Raw genomic sequence first — 12,500 nt, forward strand, 5'->3', positions numbered from 1 at the left:
CCTAGAAAACTAAAAACCGCGGATCAACAGAAATGTCCGGTATGTGTTGATGTTGGGACCACCGCCATCAGACCACAAAACAAAACAGACCGTTCCTTAAAGGACGGAGCGCGCGCTGATGTTTATAAAGGTGTTATAACACATTATAAACAACCTCGTTGTTCTGGGAGAGAACCTGTTGTCGAGTAATGATATTTTTTTGTATGTGTCAGTGTGTGTTTGTGCGTGTGCGTGTGCATGTATGTGCGTCTGTGTGTGTGTGTGTGCATATGTATGTGTGTGTGTCTGTGTGTGTGTGTGTCCATATGTATGTGTGTGTGTCTGTGTGTGTGTGTGTGCATATCAGTGGAGGCTCCTCCATAGAGGTGGAGGAGGCCTGGCCTCCCCAATAATTTGAGAGAAGAGAGAGAGATTTAAAAAAGCAATAATTGTATTTATTTTATTTATTTATTTAACAAAAAACATATATATATATATATATATTAATATTATTTCCGTTTCGTTCATAAATCTGAAGTTTTCCATGGTTAAAACCCAATATTGCAATTGTAAAGCACCTACAGGCCAGAATCCCTATCCGTTTGTATTGAGGGAGGCCAGGCCTCCCCAGGAAAGTGGTTTCTCATAGAAGTCAATGTAATGCAATTTTTTTCATGGCAATATGTGATTGGCCAAATCACTGAAAATGGGTGGGCAGAGGAGGCCTGGCCTCACCATGCATTGAGTCCAGGGCTGAAAGATTGACATTTTGTTCGTCCAATCACATGAAGCCATTTTGAGAATTCGCCAGTCACTTCAATGAATGAATGAATGAATGAATGAATGAATGAATGGTCTTTATTGTCATTGCTACAGTACAGGTACCAAACAACGAAATTTAGGTCAAATTCAGTCAAAGAAACACTCGCCATAGTGGCTACGAGTGTCCTATCAACTTGTCCTTTGCAGGACACATCTAAAACACCCATGGCTATTATCCCTGAAAATAATAGCTCATTTGGCCAAATTTGCTTAAAATGACCTCGGAAGTCGGCGAGATTCTGGCGCGATTTATACATCGAATAGGTAGACAAGATTTAGGATTTATTGAACAGTTTTATTTTTAATGTAGTCGATTTCGTTTTATTACAAGTCAATTTAATATTCTTCTATAAGAACAGGGAACATTCCATCGCGAGTGAAGCGAGCAAGCGGAAAATAATTTGGCCTCCTCAATTCTGGAAGTCACCAGCCTCCACTGGTGCATATGTATGTGTGTGTGTCTGTGTGTGTGTATGTGTGTGTGTGTGTGTGTGTGTGTATGTGTGTGTGTGTGTGTGTGTGTGAATGTGTATGTGTATGTGAATGTGTATGTGTATGTGTGTGTGTGTGTATGTGTGTGTGTGTGTGTGTGTGTGTGTGTATGTGTGTGTGTGTGTGTGTGTGTATGTGTGTGTGTGTGTGTGTGTGTGTGTGTGCGTATGTGTGCGTATGTGTGTGTGTGTGCGTATGTATGTGTGCGTGTGTTTTAGTTTTTTTTGTCTTTCTCTTCCAGGGGTTTCGTCGAGTTGTGTGATGTGATGTACATGTCACGTGATCTGTGTTTGATTGGTTGGGTCTGAGATTGATTGAACTGGCTGCTTTGTTGTTAGATTGATTAGTTGGGTATGGATCTGTATGGATCTGCAAGGGGGGCTGGTGGTGGGCCCCCCCGGGCCAGGGAACAGGGCTCCTGGTCGGGCTCGCACCCTGACCTCTGACCTCTAGGGAACCATCTACCATGTTTCCATCAGCTGCAGTTCCGGTGGTGGTGGGGGGGGGGGTGGGGTGGGGGTCATGGTCGATAGACAGCAACGCCACAACAAGCAGAGGCTATAAAAACAACCTCCCTGACGCCTGACCAGCCTCCACATCAACAGACCCACTAGGTCAGAACCTAAAACGTACTGCTACCTTATTTAACCCCGCCTTGACTCTAACCACATTTTACTTCACCATTTTTGTGAGCGTATTTTATTATGTTTAGAAGAAAACACGACGGGCATACTTTGAGGGGCAAAAGTTGAAAAAAAGAAAAGAATACTTCATCTTGTAGCATTGTGACTGCCGATGGCCCACGGCCCCCACGCCCCCCTCGGCCCCCAGCATACGGTGATGTTCTTCTGATGTATAGATGATTCACATACTTCAGAGAACATGTAAGTGGGTGGATGAGGTCGTTCAAACACGTGAGGCTGATGGTTAAGGTTTCAAACCTCTCTCATCCTCCCCCTCTCCTCCCTCTCCTCCACATCTCTCTATATTCCTCCTCTCCTCTCTTCAATCCTCTCTCTACTCCTCTTCTCTCTTTAACCCTCTCCTCTCTTTAACCCTCTCTCTACTCCTCTTCTCTCTTTAACCCTCTCTCTCCTCCTCTCTTTCTCACTCTCCCTTTCCTCCCTTTAGTACACACCTCCTCCCTCCTCGCCTTCCCTCCCCCTCTCTTCTCTGCTCCTGCCCCTCTCCCCTTCTCTCCTCCCCCTCTCCTTCTCTGCTCCTACCTCCTCACCTGCCCTATCTCCATCTCCTCTCTCCTTGAGTTTCACCCACGCCTCCCTCCCTCCCCCTTTCCTTAGCCCCTCCTCTCCTCTCCTCTCCCCTCCTCTGCTCTCCTCTCCTCTCCTCTCCCCTCCCCTACTCTCCTCACCTCCCCTCCTCCCCCTCCCCCTCCCCTCTCCCCCCATCTCCTCCCCTCCTCTCCCCCCATCTCCTCCCCTCCTCTCCCCTCCTCTCCTCTCCCCTCCCCTCCTCTCCTCTCACCGTTACATATTTGATGATGTCATTTCCGTCCACAGTAATAATTACAGGCGGTCATGAGTCATGCAGCCTGCCTGGGGCTTTGTTGAGCATCACTGCAACATTAATTTTTCAGCGTGACTTTTAAGGTCGTTGTTTAACCTGGTTATTACTGGGGTACGGTAAGGTTGTTTAACGTGGTTATTACTGGGCCCCGGCCTCTACTGAGTAATCCTCCTGAACCATTGCGCCATACCTCACACACACACCACACACACACACACACACACACACACGCACATGCGCGAGCACGCACAGATACACACACACACATGCGCGAGCACGCACACACACATACCAAATACAACACGCACACACGCATGTGTACACACACACACACACACACATACACACACACACACACACACGTAGAGTAGAGGTGAAAGTCAGATCTGTCAGGTGAAGGTGCGTCAGAACACTTCAGCCAGGAGCTGTGTACACACACACACACACACACACACATACACCACACGCAAGTCTGCTAACAATAAATGCCATTTATATAATATAAATACATTAATGCCATATAGCTAACGCTTTTATCCAAAGCGACGTGTATTGCAGTGAGTGCGTACATGTTTCAGTATACGGTCCCAGCAGGAATCGAAACTGAATGAATTCTAAACTGACTGAATTCTAAATAACTGAATTCTAAACTGACTGAATTCTAAACTAACTGAATTCTAAACTGACTGAATTCTAAACTGACTGAGACAGTTTAACAACGTTCTACATAACACCAAATTACCAGACTACGCCAGATTACAGTTTACCGTACTGCCAAGTACAAATTCACTTCTTTTTAAATTATAGGGCAATAATGAAGGGCAATTGAGCGCGTGGGTGAACAGACCCAGGATCTGCCTCCAGGGTTATCTAGTGGTCTAACTCCCAGAGTCCAGAGTGGGAGAGCGCCGGTGACAGAGACAAGCACATCCTCGGCTAGGAGCCATCTGTCCTGCCGCGTGTAACAGACCAGAGGATTAGGTCTGCTGAGAGAGAGGGGGGGGGGGGGGGGGATAGAGAGAGAGAGAGACAGACAGAGGGGGGGGGGGGGCACCCTTCGCCCTAAGAGCAAGGGGGAGAGAGATAGTGTGTGAGAGAGAGAGAGAGTGTGTGAGAGAGAGAGAGAGAGAGAGAGAGAGAGAGAGAGAGAGAGAGAGAGAGAGAGAGAGAGAGCGAGCCCTCCACTCTGAGAGAGAGAGGGAGAGAAAGACAGAGAGAGAGATAGAGAGAGAGAGAGGTAGAGAGAGAGAGAGAGAGACAGAGAGAGCGAGAGAGGGGGGGTAGAGAGAGGTAGAGAGAGACAGAGAGAGAGAGATAGGTAGAAAGAGACAGAGAGAGAGAGAGTGAGGGAGAGAGAGAGAGAGAGCACCCTCCACTCTGAGGTAGAGAGAGAGAGAGAGAGGGAGAGAAAGACAGAGAGAGAGAGATAGAGAGAGAGAGGTAGAGAGAGAGAGAGACAGAGAGAGAGCGAGAGAGGGGGGGTAGAGATAGGTAGAAAGAGACAGAGAGAGAGAGTGAGGGAGAGAGAGAGAGAGAGAGCACCCTCCACTCTGAGGTAGAGAGAGAGATAGGGAGAGAGAGAGGGAGAGAGAGATAGCAGGACTGGTGTAGCAGCACACAGGCAGTGCGCTTTTGAGTGGGAAGTTTCGAAAAGGATTCTATATTAAATCATCACCTTAATGTCGGCTCTGCTGGATATTAACCCACCGATGCTATGGTTACCTTTGTTACGGTAAGAACCGCTCCAACTTTCCCACTACGGGAGGCTGTTGTTTCAACACCCAGGGTCGCGGGACCGGGACGGTGCTGTCTTCAGACTGACAGCGGACGTGGCTGTGGGTTGTTCATGGACAGAAATAGTCATAATAATAATAATAATAAACCTGTATTTGTATACGTTGCAGCTCAAAGTGCTTTAATAGTACATGGATTGACGGAAACAAACAGAAGTAGTCAATGTAAAACCTATAAACACGGTCTGTCGTGTCGTGCTCGCGGTTCCAGGGCTGCAAGTTGGATTCATAATGTTGAATGTTGTTTACATCTTATAATACTTCTAATATTATTTTGTTATTTTGTTATTTTGTTAAAACACTTTGAGCTGCAATACAAATAAAGGTTATTATTATTATTGTTATTTTACAAAAGTTGTTTTCTTGTTCTGTGGATCAGCGTTTCTAGCGCAATCTGACTCCATATGGCTTGCAGAAATACAAGCTGCTTTTAACTCATTATTTATTGTTTTATATCGTTACAGTGGTGGAGTTAAATAATGGTTAAATAAAGGCTCTTCGAGGCTTTTGTAAAAAAAAAAAAAAGAATGTTTGTGTAGAAGTCATCATGAGGAGATGAAACAGGAATGTGAAATGCCTCTCTGCCCGAGGCGCAGAGAAAACCAGTACGGGCGATTCAGTTCTTCTTACCTTTCAAGCTACGGTACACTCCTTTCTGAGGTGAACAATAGGACAGGGTTGGTCTGCTCCTGTGAGCAATCATGCATGTAGTTTACACATAATGATATTTTCGATGGGATATTGATATAGCAGCTCATAGCTCATAGCTCAAAGCTCATACACACATCGCGCTGTTGCGGCGTAGCTGACTATGAACAGTATCTAATTTACGCACTGTGCTTTAAACCGATAGTTTGGAGTGAAAGTCAAAATGGCACTACAAGTAAAAAAACACACAACTAAATGCACTTCCACGAGCCCAGTGCCCCCCCCCCCCCTGCCCCATGGGCGAGGAGGAGTGAAAATTCGGTCCCCCCCGGTTCCCTGCCCCGTGAAACTTCTGCACCTTAATATAATAGTAACCTTTATTTGTATAGCCCTTTTCCTGCAAACGTTTCAGCTCAAAGTGCTTTAATCATTACATAATCATCATTTAATCGTTTAGTAATTTAAAGGCAATATTAAAAAGATGAGGTTTTTAATCTTGACTTGAAAATATGTGCTGAGGTTGCATCCCTGAGGTAGGGTAAAGTGGCAGTGCATTCCACAATTGAACCTCCTTAAACGGTGCTCACTCTGCAGATTATACCAGTGTGGTGGTGATGAAATATGCGTCTATTATTTTTAGAAGTAAAATAAATAATAAAATAAACCGCACTAAAACATTTGTGCCCTTTTAGCTTCCCTGTGCCTGCTCTGAACACTGCGCCTGAGACGACAATCCCTAAAATGGATAATCCCGCAAAGCCGTTCGCCCCGTGGCGCGTTGATGGAGCTCTGGGTTAAACTGTGTGCATCGATACAACAATCCCTAGACAAGAAAGGTGTACTTTCCCCTAGAGGTCCGTGGGTCTGAGCTCTGAGCGGCCCTCCGCCGTGGGACGTCCTGCGTGTCTGGAGCGTCTGTCAGATAGCGGATTTGACGCGGGACGCAGATCTCCGGACGTGCAGGGACGTGAATGAATGAATGAATGAATGAATGAATGGTCTTTATTGTCATTAATATAGTACAGGTACCATACAACGAAATTTGGGAGGGGGGGCTCCCCTGGTGCTAGGAAAAAAATACTAAAAACAAGAAGGGGAAAAGAGCTGGTTTACATAAATAAAGGCTATATACACTATCCACTATATTATACTATATAAATAAAACACTGTGCTGTACGTGCGGGTCAGACGGGGCATTAGGAATCAGTCACCCTCGTCCTCCGTCCACTACCGTCACTGTGTGGGCTGTAGCCAATCACAATCATCGGGGCGGCTCATGTGTCTCAGGAGGGAGAGCCGGCGTCTAATGATCGCAAGGTTTCGGCCCATCGGCGGTTCGATCCCCTACCTGCATGGCCACATGTCGAGCGAGGTGTCCTTGGGCAAGACACTGAACCCCAAATTGCTCCCAATGAGCGGGCCGGCGCCTTGCGTGATAGCTTGCCGTCGTTGGTGTGTGAATGTGTGTGTGAACGGCTGAATGAGAGGCCGTTGCGCTTTGGAATAAGGCGCTATATAAGTCAGTCCGTTTACTTTATCCGGACAGTGGAGGACACGTTCATTACTCTCACCCCTAACATGTTTGTGATCAATTACAAAACGATTCCAGTGTGTTTACTCTCTTTACAGTGAACTTTCACAGCGATATTTCAAATACACAGACAGCTTGCAGGCTTCTTACGGTCACAGAAACATTCTTTATAAACATTCTTTCTTTTTAAATGAGTCTCGAGTGTTCCGAGTGAGCGGATGATCGGACGTTTACCGAGCGATGACAAAGACTAGCTGGTGAGCGTCTGCAAGTAGATACACGATGCAGGCTCGCTCTCACAATTTACAAAAAAGAAAGAGAAACTCTATACATTCGCTTCCTCCTTGGCCAGTGAAAGCACTGATTGTTATTGTCTTGTTGCGTGTTTACAGAGTGTTCATACTAGAGGTGGTGAGAGAGGGAGAGAGAGAGAGAGAGAGAGAGAGAGAGAGGGGAGGGGGGGGGAGAGAGAGGGAGAGGGGAAAGGAGAGAGAGAGAGGGGGGGAGGGAGAGAGAGAGGGAGAGAGGGGGGGGGAGAGGGAGGGAGAGAGAAAAAGATTGAAAGAGACAGAGGAAGGAGAGAGAGAGAGAGAGAGGGAGAGAGAGAGGGCGGGAGAAAGAGGGAGAGAGAGAGACAGAGAGAGAGCGAGAGACTACAGTGAGTATTTAGATTCAGCTTGTTTATCTCTAGGTTCAGTATTTAAACTTCAGACAGATCAGATCAGTTTGTTCTGCTGTACAGGATCAGATGGGCCGGCTGGTTGAGTTCTCCCCCAGAACGACCCAAACAGATCTGATCACGGGACGGCAGCAGCAACAACAACAACCTTCTGATCCAGATTAAACCAGGTTTGACATACTGGGCCCTGGGCTGCAAGTTCTGACCCCCCCCCCCAACCCCCAAACCTCAGAGGGGCAGTTAAGAAGGAACCTTCCCCCACCAGACATAAGCTGATGATGCTATCTGGGCTAGACAACTTCAGAACACCAGCCTGCGGGTATCGTACCCTGCCTAGCAGAGGCAGAGAGGCTGAGGAGGGTGGAGGCTGAGGAGGGTGGAGAGGCTGAGGAGGGAGGAGACGGTGGAGGCTGAGGAGGGTGGAGGCTGAGGAGGAAGGAGAGGCTGATGAGGGAGGAGAGGGTGGAGGCTGAGGAGGAAGGAGAGGCTGATGAGGGAGTAGAGGGTGGAGGCTGAGGAGGGAGGAGAGGCTGGGGAGGGAGAAGAGGCTGGGGAGGGAGGAGAGGGTGGGGAGAGTGGAGGCGGGGGAGGGAGGAGAGGGTGGGGAGGGTGGAGGCTGGGGAGGGTGGAGGCTGAGGAGGGAGGAGAGGCTGGGGAGGGAGGAGAGGCTGGGGAGGGAGGAGAGGCTGGGGAGGGAGGAGAGGCTGGGGAGGGAGGAGAGGCTGGGGAGGGAGGAGAGGCTGGGGAGGGAGGAGAGGCTGAGGAGGGAGGAGAGGCTGGGGAGGGAGGAGAGGCTGGGGAGGGAGGAGAGGGTGGGGAGGGAGGAGAGGCTGGGGAGGGAGGAGAGGCTGGGGAGGGAGGAGAGGCTGGGGAGGGAGGAGAGGGTGGGGAGGGAGGAGAGGCTGGGGAGGGAGGAGAGGCTGGGGAGGGAGGAGAGGGTGGGGAGGGTGGAGGCTGAGGAGGGAGGAGAGGCTGGGGAGGGAGGAGAGGCTGGGGAGGGAGGAGAGGGTGGGGAGGGTGGAGGGTGGGGAGGGTGGAGGCTGAGGAGGGTGGTGCATGCGTTCACATGCATAAAGGCATCTGGATCAAATACAAGTCACATCATCTGGAATCTTCTTGCCACTGCTGCACCTGCTGCACCTAACAGAGGTGGCGTGTACATGAACCACAGCATGCTGCCTCTGCAGGCTAGGGGAGGCCAGGGGGGGACGGGGGAGGCTGGGGGAGGCTGGGGGAGGTCAGGGGAGGCCAAGGGAGGTTGGGGGGGGGGCTAGGGGAGGCTGGGGGAGGCTGGAGGAGGCTAGGGGAGGCTAGGGGAGGACGGGGGAGGCCAGGGGAGGCTGGTGGAGACTAGGGGAGGCCAGGGGAGGCCAGAGGCGGTAGAAATCAGAGAACAAGTCGTGGAATGGAATGAGGAGTGGTATTGAATGAATGAATGAATGAATGAATGAATGGACTTTATTGTCATTGCTACAGTACAGGTACCAAACAACGACATTTAGGAGGGGTGGCTCCCCTGGTGTTAGGAAAGGGGAAAAAAAAACACTTTTAAAAAAAATCACAAGAAGGGAAGGAGCTGGTTTACATAAATAAAGGCTATGTACACTATCCACTGTACTATACTGTACAGATAGACGACTAGGGTTGTCATATTGCACAATAGTATTATTTCACATTTATTTAAAGTGTCACAGTTTGCAGGCTTGAAATGTACATATGGGTCATTGACGGATAAGACTTTTGAATGGGCCAATTTTAAAATACTAACAATAACAATATATTTGGCCATTATTCAAACATTTGGAATGTAGTGTACACATGCATTTATGCAAAAAACCCAAATTAAGAGATTTTAGTGTTTTTAAAGTTGAATTAATAGGACACGCCCTTAAAAAAAGTCATTTGGGGCGACCGTAATTTATCTAAAAATTAATATATTTCCTTAACATTAATAATATTTTAACAAGTATCAGTAATTAAATAAACTGTTTAAGAAAGACAGGCTTGTGTGCCCTTTCATTTTTTGTAAACCATGACTTCACAAGTTTATTCTATAATGGCAGTGTCGCCCTCGTAATGCAGTTACAATACCCATTTTTGTTCTAAAACCCATAAAACTGATTTAAAATGTGTACAGATAATATCCACTTAAGCATAGTATACAATTGATTAATATTTGAGCTAAAACTGATGGATATTCTATTTTGAATTTAGTACAGTAATTGCCAATAGTTGGTTACCCCACATGACAGATGGTCGCCCCAAATGATGAGAAAACCGCAGGTAGTTAAAAGTCTATTTAAAATGTACACAATACAGTTAAGACTAAAGAAAACAGAACAACGTTTTTATTACAATCTTTTCAAGTGGTCAAGTAAAAAATATTCTTAAATTCATTCAAATATCACAGGTTACAAGTTTCGTCAGGAACATTCAAATATCACAAATGTTAAAAACATTAAACATTTAAAAAGTTAAAGTGCAATGCACATTATATGCTTCAGGAACTTCTTCAAGAACAAATATTTCACAAATGTACATTTTCACGTCCTTGTCATCTCATCTTTGGTTTTGTCAATCTATGAGTGAGAGAAGGAGGGTTAAGTAGCATCACTTTTGTGGACCCTGGTAGTCACATTGCACAGGGATTAACAATTTCAGTCAATAAAAAGTAAACAGTTGTATATATGGAATACAAACTAAACACGAACACAGTTCTATAGAGTCAATAAACAATAAACACCAACCTAGTTGCATGGATGAAATCAACACTAAACACCTACAACACAGCTGTATCAGTTCCCTGTATATGACTTACAACACAGGCTGGTTGGAGCAGTGGATCATTTGTTACATTAAAACAATGTTTAGGAACATCAGCATGTAACAAACTAGGCTATTTCCATTTCATTGTCACTTGTTATTTCAGTTCCATTTTCTTTTCGTTCCTTTTCTTCCCCATTTTCTTGCCATTTCATTTTCCTTACTCATTGCATTGTGACCAATGACCATCTAATCATTGTGACCAGACTCATGGTAAACACCAGGCATTTCTTTAACACCAGGCATTTCGGAAATTTACCCAGTCTTGGCAAGTCAGCTTCGAGAAGCGTGAGGTTGCTGGCTCAGGCTCTGAGATGACAGCGTGAACATCTTTCCTGAAGTAGAAAATTACATCTGGAGTTTGTGGCCACATGAACAGGTTCTTGTCACCAGACTGCTGCATGCAGCTGACCTGCACTTCCTCTCCTACAACCTTGAGGACCTGGCCTACATATGGAAACTCATCGTAGGTTACAATTACACACTTGCCACACAGATCTAGAACACCTTCTTGTTCCCTGGGTGGCTCAGGAGGAGAGCTTGGGGGATTCTCAGTGTGGCGCACAGTGTTTCTCAGGTCTACTGTTACTGGCTTGTAACAAGGGCATGGACTCATCTCTAAGCGCTTGCAGAAGCATGACACCTCCCTGTGAGTGATCTGTGCAGGCTGTGAAGACAAAACCTGGTGTATCTTAAAGGTGCCCTTCACAGCCTCCAAGCCGCCAGGAATCAGCTCGTCGCATTTTTCGATGCTCTCTCTGCTTACCCAATAGTGAGTGATACTTGAGCCTAGTCTTTTGTTCAGCATCTCGTACAGATCCTGTGGTGTCTGAAGCTCACCTCCTCTGTGAACGTAGAGATCCGCTTGTCTCTTTATTGGGGGCCCCTTTTCCATGGGATTTTTCGGAGTAATTCCAGGTCACATTTGTGAATCTGGAAAGGAAAGGCACAGTACTGAGGAGGTAAAAGTTGTTTTGTTCCGGTACTGTGTAACCGGCCCATCACTCAGAATGTGGAGAGTTGTGATCTCTGGGAACGTTTCCTGAAGCTCTCTCAAGATGGGGTTTAGATGCGCCCACACTGCCCGTTCGTCGTGGCGGAGGCTGTCAGACAGTGTCGCATAGGTTTTTGTTCCATGGACAGTGTACAGGACTGCTGTGTGGATAATAGCCTGCTGTCTACTGCCTCCAAAGTGAAATGCCTGGATCTCTGTGCTCAGCTTGCAGGCATAGTTCTCAGAGAAGTCGATGTGCAGAACAGCTTTGCACTCTGTGAGGTTTTGTTTGAGGAGGCGGAACTGCTCTGCCTGGTGCAGCCAGTTGAACTGGTGTATTGCCAAGGCTTCTAGCTTCTGAGAGAAAAGCTCTATCAAATCCTTGATGGTTCCGGTCTGGGTCTGTTTGACCACGTTAGCAAACGATTTCTCTCCATTTGTGGAGGTGACCCTCTTCCACTGCTCCCAGGTGACTTCTGTGCTGCTCTCTGTCTCAGGGAACTGGACTTCCTCAAAGCAGCACTTGACACAAACGCGATCCATACAGTCTTTATTTTTTGGGTTACACACTATCATGCCCAGCAGCTCAGAGATGCTCTTTGTTTTCAACAGCCCTCTGCTGTAAAGCTTATTGGCCAGCAGGTGCACATTTTCATGATCCATGCATGCACATGTGTCCCGATCCCTGGTCTTTGGCTCAGTGACATAGAAGGGGCGTCTTCTGGCAAACTGCCTGTAAGATAGGCGGAGACTCTTCTTCATCTCACTGTTGTACAGTGCATGGAGCTCTGTGAGCGGCTTCGTAAGAACTCTTCGTTGTTTTTTTACTTTGTTTTTGTGATGGTGTCTTTCTTTCCCGGTAAAAGCCGACTGTTCTCGTCTCTAGTCAAAAGTGTTACTTTTTTTTTTTCATGGTGAGGGTGACATTTACATGGAATTGCCCTATACAAAGAGTTATGCTAAAACAAATAACTTTTGTTATAGTATATAACATATATGTATATATGTATATAAATCATGAATACAATATAAATATACAGAAACTAAAATACAGGACATATATCTATCATGTAAAACACTCAGCAGTGGTCGCCCAACATGACACTCGGTCGCCCTAGATGATGTTTTCAAGTTCAGTCAAATATTACAGGCTAACAGTTAGCAACAGAAACCAAACTAGCTACTTCTTACCACATGTCACTATAACATTTA

The sequence above is a fragment of the Nansenia antarctica genome (genome assembly GCF_963989245.1).
Source record: "Nansenia antarctica genome assembly, chromosome: 8".
NCBI classification, from domain to species: domain Eukaryota; kingdom Metazoa; phylum Chordata; class Actinopteri; order Argentiniformes; family Microstomatidae; genus Nansenia; species Nansenia antarctica.